The sequence below is a fragment of the Mus caroli genome, unplaced genomic scaffold, assembly GCF_978045245.1.
Source record: "Mus caroli unplaced genomic scaffold, Mus_caroli_1 scaffold_6, whole genome shotgun sequence".
In the NCBI taxonomy this organism is placed as follows: Eukaryota; Metazoa; Chordata; class Mammalia; order Rodentia; family Muridae; genus Mus; species Mus caroli.
The window spans coordinates 48,219,604-48,226,742 of NW_028227261.1; positions in this window are offsets into that span (position 1 = coordinate 48,219,604).

A 7,139-nucleotide genomic window follows, 5' to 3' on the forward strand; every position below is an offset into this window, starting at 1 on the left:
ACAGACACCATGACTAAGGCAAGTCTTATAAAAAAAAAAAAAAACATTTAATTGGGGCTAGTTACAGGTTCAGAGGTTCAGTCCATTATCATCAAGGTGGGAGCATGGCAGCATCCAGGCTGTCATGGCGCAGGCAGAGCTAAGAGTTCTACATCTTCATCCAAAGGCTGTTAGTGGAAGACTGACTCCTAGGCAACTAGGGTGAGGATCTTAAGCCCACACCCACAGAGGCACACCTACTCCAACCAGGTCACACCTCCAAATGGTGCAAGAATATACAAACCATCATACTTCCCTAGAGGCTTCTCCTGAGAGAACCGCCTATAAACCACCCTGACAAGAATCCATCAGCTGGGCATAGTGAAATGCAAGCTTGTAATAATCTCAATCCTTGGGGAAGCAGGAGAACCAAGAGTTTGAGGCCATCCTGGGTTACACAAAACCCTGTCTCAAAACAAACAACACCCCCACCCCCCAAATCGCCAACTTTCCTTAAAGAACCTACCCTAAGCCAGCTAGCCAGGCTTAGCAACAACCACCTCCACCCCACTGAGTCATTCACAGGCTGGTGCTCTACTTCATACCCAGAAGTCTCTTTGATGTGTCTTTCCTGGTTTCAGTTTTGGTTCCCTATTCCTGCCCTTCTGTGTTATCCAAGCCAACTTGTATGTGGTCATTCTCTATGTTCCGCAAACCACTGGCAGAACTCAAGGGATTGCTGCCTAAGCTTTTTTTTTTTTTTTTTTTTTTGGTTTTACAGGGTTTCTTTGTGTAGCCCTGGCTGTCCTGGAACTCACTCTGTAGACCAGGCTGGCCTCGAACTCAGAAATCTGCCTTCCTCTGCCTCCCAAGTGCTGGGATTAAAGGCGTGCGCCACCACATCCGGCCTGCCTAAGCTTTTAATAACTGGGACATAAGTCTCTAGCCCTGGGAGGTTACAAGTCAGCTCTTTAGCTTCCTCCTTCACCAAAGCCCTTGTAGTTCTTAGTCAGTAACAGGTATGTGTTCCAGTTTGAGGTCAACAACTATAACTATTTCTTTGATGGCATTCTTTTTTCGTTGTTTTCTTTTTTTGTTGTTGTTGTTTTGTTTTGTTTTGTTTTGAGACCATGTCTGTGTGCACAGTTGTGTCCTTGAGCATCTCTCTCTCTCCAGCCCCACATCATTTGTTTTAGTAGATGCAGCTTTCCTATCTTACAAACAGCATTGCTGAAAACCTTTATCTTTGTGTATCCATCTCTTACCTATTTCATTCAAACATATCTTTACAAATGGAGAATGTTAAAGGCTGTGTGTATAAGACTTTGATGCACACTACCATAGCTCTAGCTTTTGGAAGGTTCACTATCAGGCTCAAGTTACAAAGGACTGTGGGGTCCCCACTTGGAAGATGAAGCCCACTGTCTTAGGGTTTCTATTGCTGTGATAAAACACGATGACCAAGACAACTTGGGAAGGAAAGGGTTTGTTTCACTTTACAGTTTATAAGTCCATCACTGCGGGAAGCTGAGACAGGAATTCAGGGTAGGAACCTGGAGGCAGGAACCCAAGCAGAGACCATGGAGGAGTGCTACTTACTGGCTTGTTCTTCATGGCTTGCTTACTCTGTTCACTTACAGCACCCAGGACCATTAGACCATGGGTGGCACCAACCACAGTGAGATGGGCCCTTCCAACATCAATTACCAAGCAAAGAAAATGCACCAGCAGTCTGGGCAGAGGCATTTTCTCAATTGAGGTTCCCTTTAGTTAGTGTCAAGTTAACATCAACTAGCCAGTGTACCAACAAAGGGGCATTCCTGAAACAGGATCCACATCTTTATTGCTTTAGAAAAAGTGTGTATAAAGGAGAGACAGACAAAATGACTTCCATTTCTGTAATAATTCTTTACTGTGACTTAAAAAGAACCTTAGTATATTCTCGCTCCTTCTTCCTCTCTCCTTCCCACTCAGAGAGGGGTGCACACTATAGCTCAGGCTAGCCTGGAATATAGCAATCTTTGTGCCTCAAGCCTCCAGAGCCCTCTGATTACAGGAGTAAGCCACCTGCTCAGTGCATCTATTGCTTTATGTGACTACTGCATGGTTGTTTAGTTTTATGGCTAACTTGTGAAAGACACTGGCTCACAAAAAGTAATCCAAAAATGAATATATTGGCTGAGTGGAAGCCACCTCTGGCCCCTGACCCAGTACTCCAGTCTCCTGGGTTCCTGCAGGTCAGCTTGGTCTCACCTCATTCTGGAGAAAATGAAGTTTGTAAACAGAGGCTCATCAGCTGGAGAGGGGCCTCTCTCAGGGCACAGAAATTCGAAAGAAACCCTGGGAACAGCTCTTGGACAATAGAAAGTTCCCGAAACCTGGGTGGTTGAGCTGATGCCTTCTCATCTTGCAGTTAGTCGGCTGATTCTACTTTTTGATCCAGAGGCAAATTTATCTGCTTTCTCTCTGTCAACATCAGGGCTGTGATGGATTAGCTATACCAGGAGCACCAGGAAGACTTACTCCTATATATTGCCTACATTCCATTCTATAAAGAGAGGGGAGTCCCTTCCTTGACCCCCACATATTTCCCTTCTTTGGGGCCTGCCCTTAATGTTGGAGGTTGTGTCCCTGGCCCCTTAGCAGGAGGGGAATGGGGGAGACAGGTTTCCTGTGCTTCTTTCTTTCCTCTTGTTCAGTCCCCATTCCTGCTGCACTTCTTCATGTCACATCCAATGATTGTTTTAGTTTCCATACCTTTTCTAACTGCCCAAGGGGCTCAGAACCCCAACAATCCCTCACTTTTTGTTTTGTTTTTGTTTTTGTTTTTAATCCCTCACTTTTACTAGCTTCTTCTGTTGGGGTAGATGGAAGAAATTGATATTGTGGGGGAAAGTAGGGGACACATCAATAGAGGCAACCACCAAGTTGGATTATACTGTTAACTAACTATATTAAAAACTTGGGCCTGAGATTGGAGCTTAGTTGGTAGTCTCTGGCTTTGATACCCAGAATCCCATAAACCAGGCATGACGGCTCATTCCGAGAAGCCCAGTACTCCGGAGGTAAGGTAAGGAAGAAGGGTAATCAGAAGTTTAAGGTCATTCTTGGCAGTTCGAGGCCAGCCTGAGATACACGAGACCACAAATTAAAACACCTCCGCAAGGATTTCAGTGGAAAGACACAGACAAGCAAAAGCAAACCAGTCAACGAACATATACTAAGGATCTGTATACCTAAAGCTACGAGGGAGGTAGCTGAAGAAAGAGAGCTCTGGGCAGAGAGAACAGAACCTCATGTACAGCAAGTGGGGGGTTGGGGGCAGAACCAATGAACCTTAAGAATGGGGTTCAGCAGAGGGAAGGCAACAATGTCCATGGGAATGGGGTGAGGTGCCTCCCGGTGAGCCCCCACCCACCGCCAAGCAATGAGAATGACTGCTTTCAGGTCTAGGGAGACAAGCCAGAACAAGCAGCTTTCAAACTGTGCATGGTGTGCACGGTGTCTGTCTCTGTTGGTTGTCTGCTTTTGTTTCTGGGAATGCAACCCAGGGCCTTGAGTTGCTAGGCACAAGCTCTACCACTGAGCCCCACCCTGAGTCACCTTCCAGTCCTATAGGAAGCAGTATTACAAGACCACCAGTGACCCCTGTTATCTGAATGCACAGAAGCTGCTTCAAGAGAATTCACAAGGTGTGTGCCAGAGATGGGTCAGATAAACTCCAGAGACCCCTTCCAGCCATCTGTGAGCCTTAACACCGAGTTTCTTGCGCAAACAGTTATTGACATTTCAGTTTAGGAACTTGGCAAAGAAAAAATCCTCAGCATTCATGCTATTGAACATGAAAGCGATTGCTCTAGGTCTCAAAAACAGTAACGGCGCCATGTTACAGGACAACACTTGAGAGCTGCACAGGCTCGATGGCCAGCTGGCCCTTTGCTCTGCCGGACTTTCCTATTCATCCTTCCCGGGTGTGATCTCTGAGCAAGTATTCATCATCCCATCTTCGATGACATGCTCCTCACATCCCTTTCTGACTCCCCCCCCCCCCCAAACTTTACTTTCCAGGAGTAAATTGGTGTCACAGACTCTTGTGAGCAATTTATCATGACTCCTAAGGCCTTAAAACCCTGGGCTGACCCAAATATAGCTGTCTCTTGTGAGACGATGCCGGGGCCTAGCAAACACAGGAGTGGATGTTCACAGTCAGCTATTGGATGTATCACAGGGCTCCCAATGGAGAAGCTAGAGAAAGTACCCAAGGAGCTAAAGGGATCTGCAACCCTATTGTTGGAACAACATGATGTACTAACCAGAACCCTGGAGCTCTTGTCTCTAGCTGCATATGTATCGAAAGATGGCCTAGTCGGCCATCAATGGAAAGAGAGGCCCATTGGACTTGCAAACTTTATATGCCCCAATATAGGGGAATGCCAGGGCCAAAAGAATGGGAATGGGTGGGTAGGGAAGTGGGGGGCGCTATGGGGGACTTTTGGGATAGTATTGGAAATGTAATTGAGGAAAATATGTAATAAAAATATTAAAAAAAAACAAAACAAACAAACAAAAAAAAACCCTGGGCTGAGACTGGAGCTCAGTGCAAGAGCCATTCTGCCCAACAGTGTGGAGCCCTGGTTGGTATTCCTCATTCCTGCAAACAAATCAGTCAGTCAGGTGGTATTCCGGAAGGCTTGGATCTAATTCCTTCCGGGAATCTCATCTGAGGAAGCTATCTGAAGGACATACAAAACATAAGCACAAGGGGTTTTCCAAGGTGTCCCTGGGAACCCACCCTACTCTCACTTTCCTTCAATAGATATATGTTCAATCTGTGAAAAACAAACAAACAAATCAATAAATAAAGTTTTCTGGGGTATTCTTATTTTTGGTCTTTCATCCTGAACAATCGTAAGAATACATAAAAGGCTAGCATATTGAATTCCCATATATCTACTGCCCATATTCAATACCACAGAAACATTTGCTTCAATTAACCAGAAAAAAAAATTATTAAAAATCTCTAACTGGGCTGGGGTGTAGCTCAATAGTAAAGCATTTGCCTGGCATGCTCAGGCTACAAAATAATGAGTATCTCTGCTTCCGTGTTTAAAATTAAATCCTAGCTACTACTTTATTTTTACCCTTGTAGAGTTTCATGTATGTCGTGGAAAAAGCTGAGCAGCTTTTCTTTTTAATTTACTTTTTATTTTCTATGTTTTGAGACAGGCTCTCTCTACATAGCGGTGACTGTCCTGGAACTCACTCTGTAGACCAGGCTGGCCTCAAACTCACAGAACCACCTGCCTCTGCCTCCTGAATGCTGGGATTAAAGGCATATACCACCATTCCTGGCTCAACAGGCTTTTGTTTTGTTTTTGTTTTTTAGACAGGGTTTCTCTGTATAGCCTTGGCTGTCCTGGAACTCACTTTGTAGATCAGGCTGGCCTCGAACTCAGAAATCTGCCTGCCTCTGCCTCCCGAGTGCTGGGATTAAAGGCGTGCGCCACCATGCTTCAACAGGCTTTTTTAAAAAAACAAAACAAAACACCATAAGCTACATCCAGTATATCTAGAAAGAAGACCAATACCCAGCCCACAAGCAAATGTCCCAGATTTTTTTATCTTTAAAATGTATTTTCTCTGTTGGTTTGTTCGAGCTGCCTCCAGGTAAGATCCACACAGGGCATGTGTTTGTAGAAGCTCTGTCTCTGAAGCTAAAGTGGAGACTCTTCCTTAACGTTTCCCACAACACTGACACTTGTGACTTTCCAGGCCACTTGTGTATGGCTTGGGACCAGCAAGGTCAGATTGTAAGGACAGGCAGCCCCAGAAGCTCCCAGGCACAGCACAGTGAAGCCTTTCCATCCCCATGAAGACAACTCAGATGAAGACCATCTGTAAGCCATTGATCGGCCTCACTTCCAAACCCAGACTGGATTTGCTACAGACCATTGCTGGCCATTTGAGCAGCAGAGAAGAGCCTTGAAGGGTCTCACCAAGGCAATTTAATGCTTAGCCTTTTATAAGTATATTACTCTTCATCTCATTGGCCAGAACTGATCACATGGTACTACCCAAAGAAGGCCCAGAAGAGTCCAGAGCACCAACAGTGAAGTCAGGGATAGGAACACTTCAGCCACTCATCTATTTACTCCCTTGGTGTCGTTTTGTTCACCTACCTTGAGAGTTAACTGAAGACAGAAGTTAACTCTGGAGCTCGGTTAGATTCAAGCTCAATCGTTTTGGCCAGCGTTATCTCACAGGCTGCTCTGTGCATCACACAGTGCCACAGCAGGGGAAACTAAGGACTGTAGCATCAACAGCCCCGACTCCCACACCTCTTATGCTCTTGCTCTTGGGTAGACTTGTATTGTGACGCTGGCCTTCCCTATGTGCCATGACCTGGAAATCAGGGCAGACAGTAAACATGCTTGCACTTGGGCTTTTCTCCCTCTCATTACTCTTCAGAGTAACAAAGAGGCTCAGGGTAGACCACTGAAGGCTCTTCCTAGCTCCGAGAACTATCCCTGCTTGAGGCCACCTAGGTCCAACAAACCTTTGTTACCTAGACTAAGATGACAGCTGACCAGAGAAATCAGCCAATCAGGAATAAACCAGGAACAACGCGCCAGGATTGGGAGGTGAACTGTTGCTTCCGCCAGGACATTTTGGGCTGGTTTGGAACTAAACAGGAGATAGCTTATACTTCACTTAGTTCACAGAAACTATCAAGTCCACACTTGCTACGAAGTGAGAAGGCTTGCAAAAGGACGAGCAATGGGAGAGCCACAGCTGCAGTTTCAGTCTCTCCTTGTTCAGGGGAAGTTGTCTTTGTTCTGTTAAGAGCTCCTGTGGGGCAGCAGACCTTGGCAGGAAACATGGTAAGGCTGAGTGGGTTCAGGAACCCTGGCATCTCATACCTGAGGAGGTGCTTCAGACCCAGACCCCAAAGCAGAGCTCAAGTGATGCTACTCCATTCTGACTGTGTGCTGAAAATGCCTAGAAACAAACCTAACAGGGTGGACAGTTTCATGGCTTAATGCTTTGCAATGCCCAAGGTCACCTCATGCTATAATGCCACTGTATCAGGTACTATATACTTTGAGAAGGTAAAGGAGAAATAAACACATTCTTCCTTTATAAAAAAAATGGAATCAGAG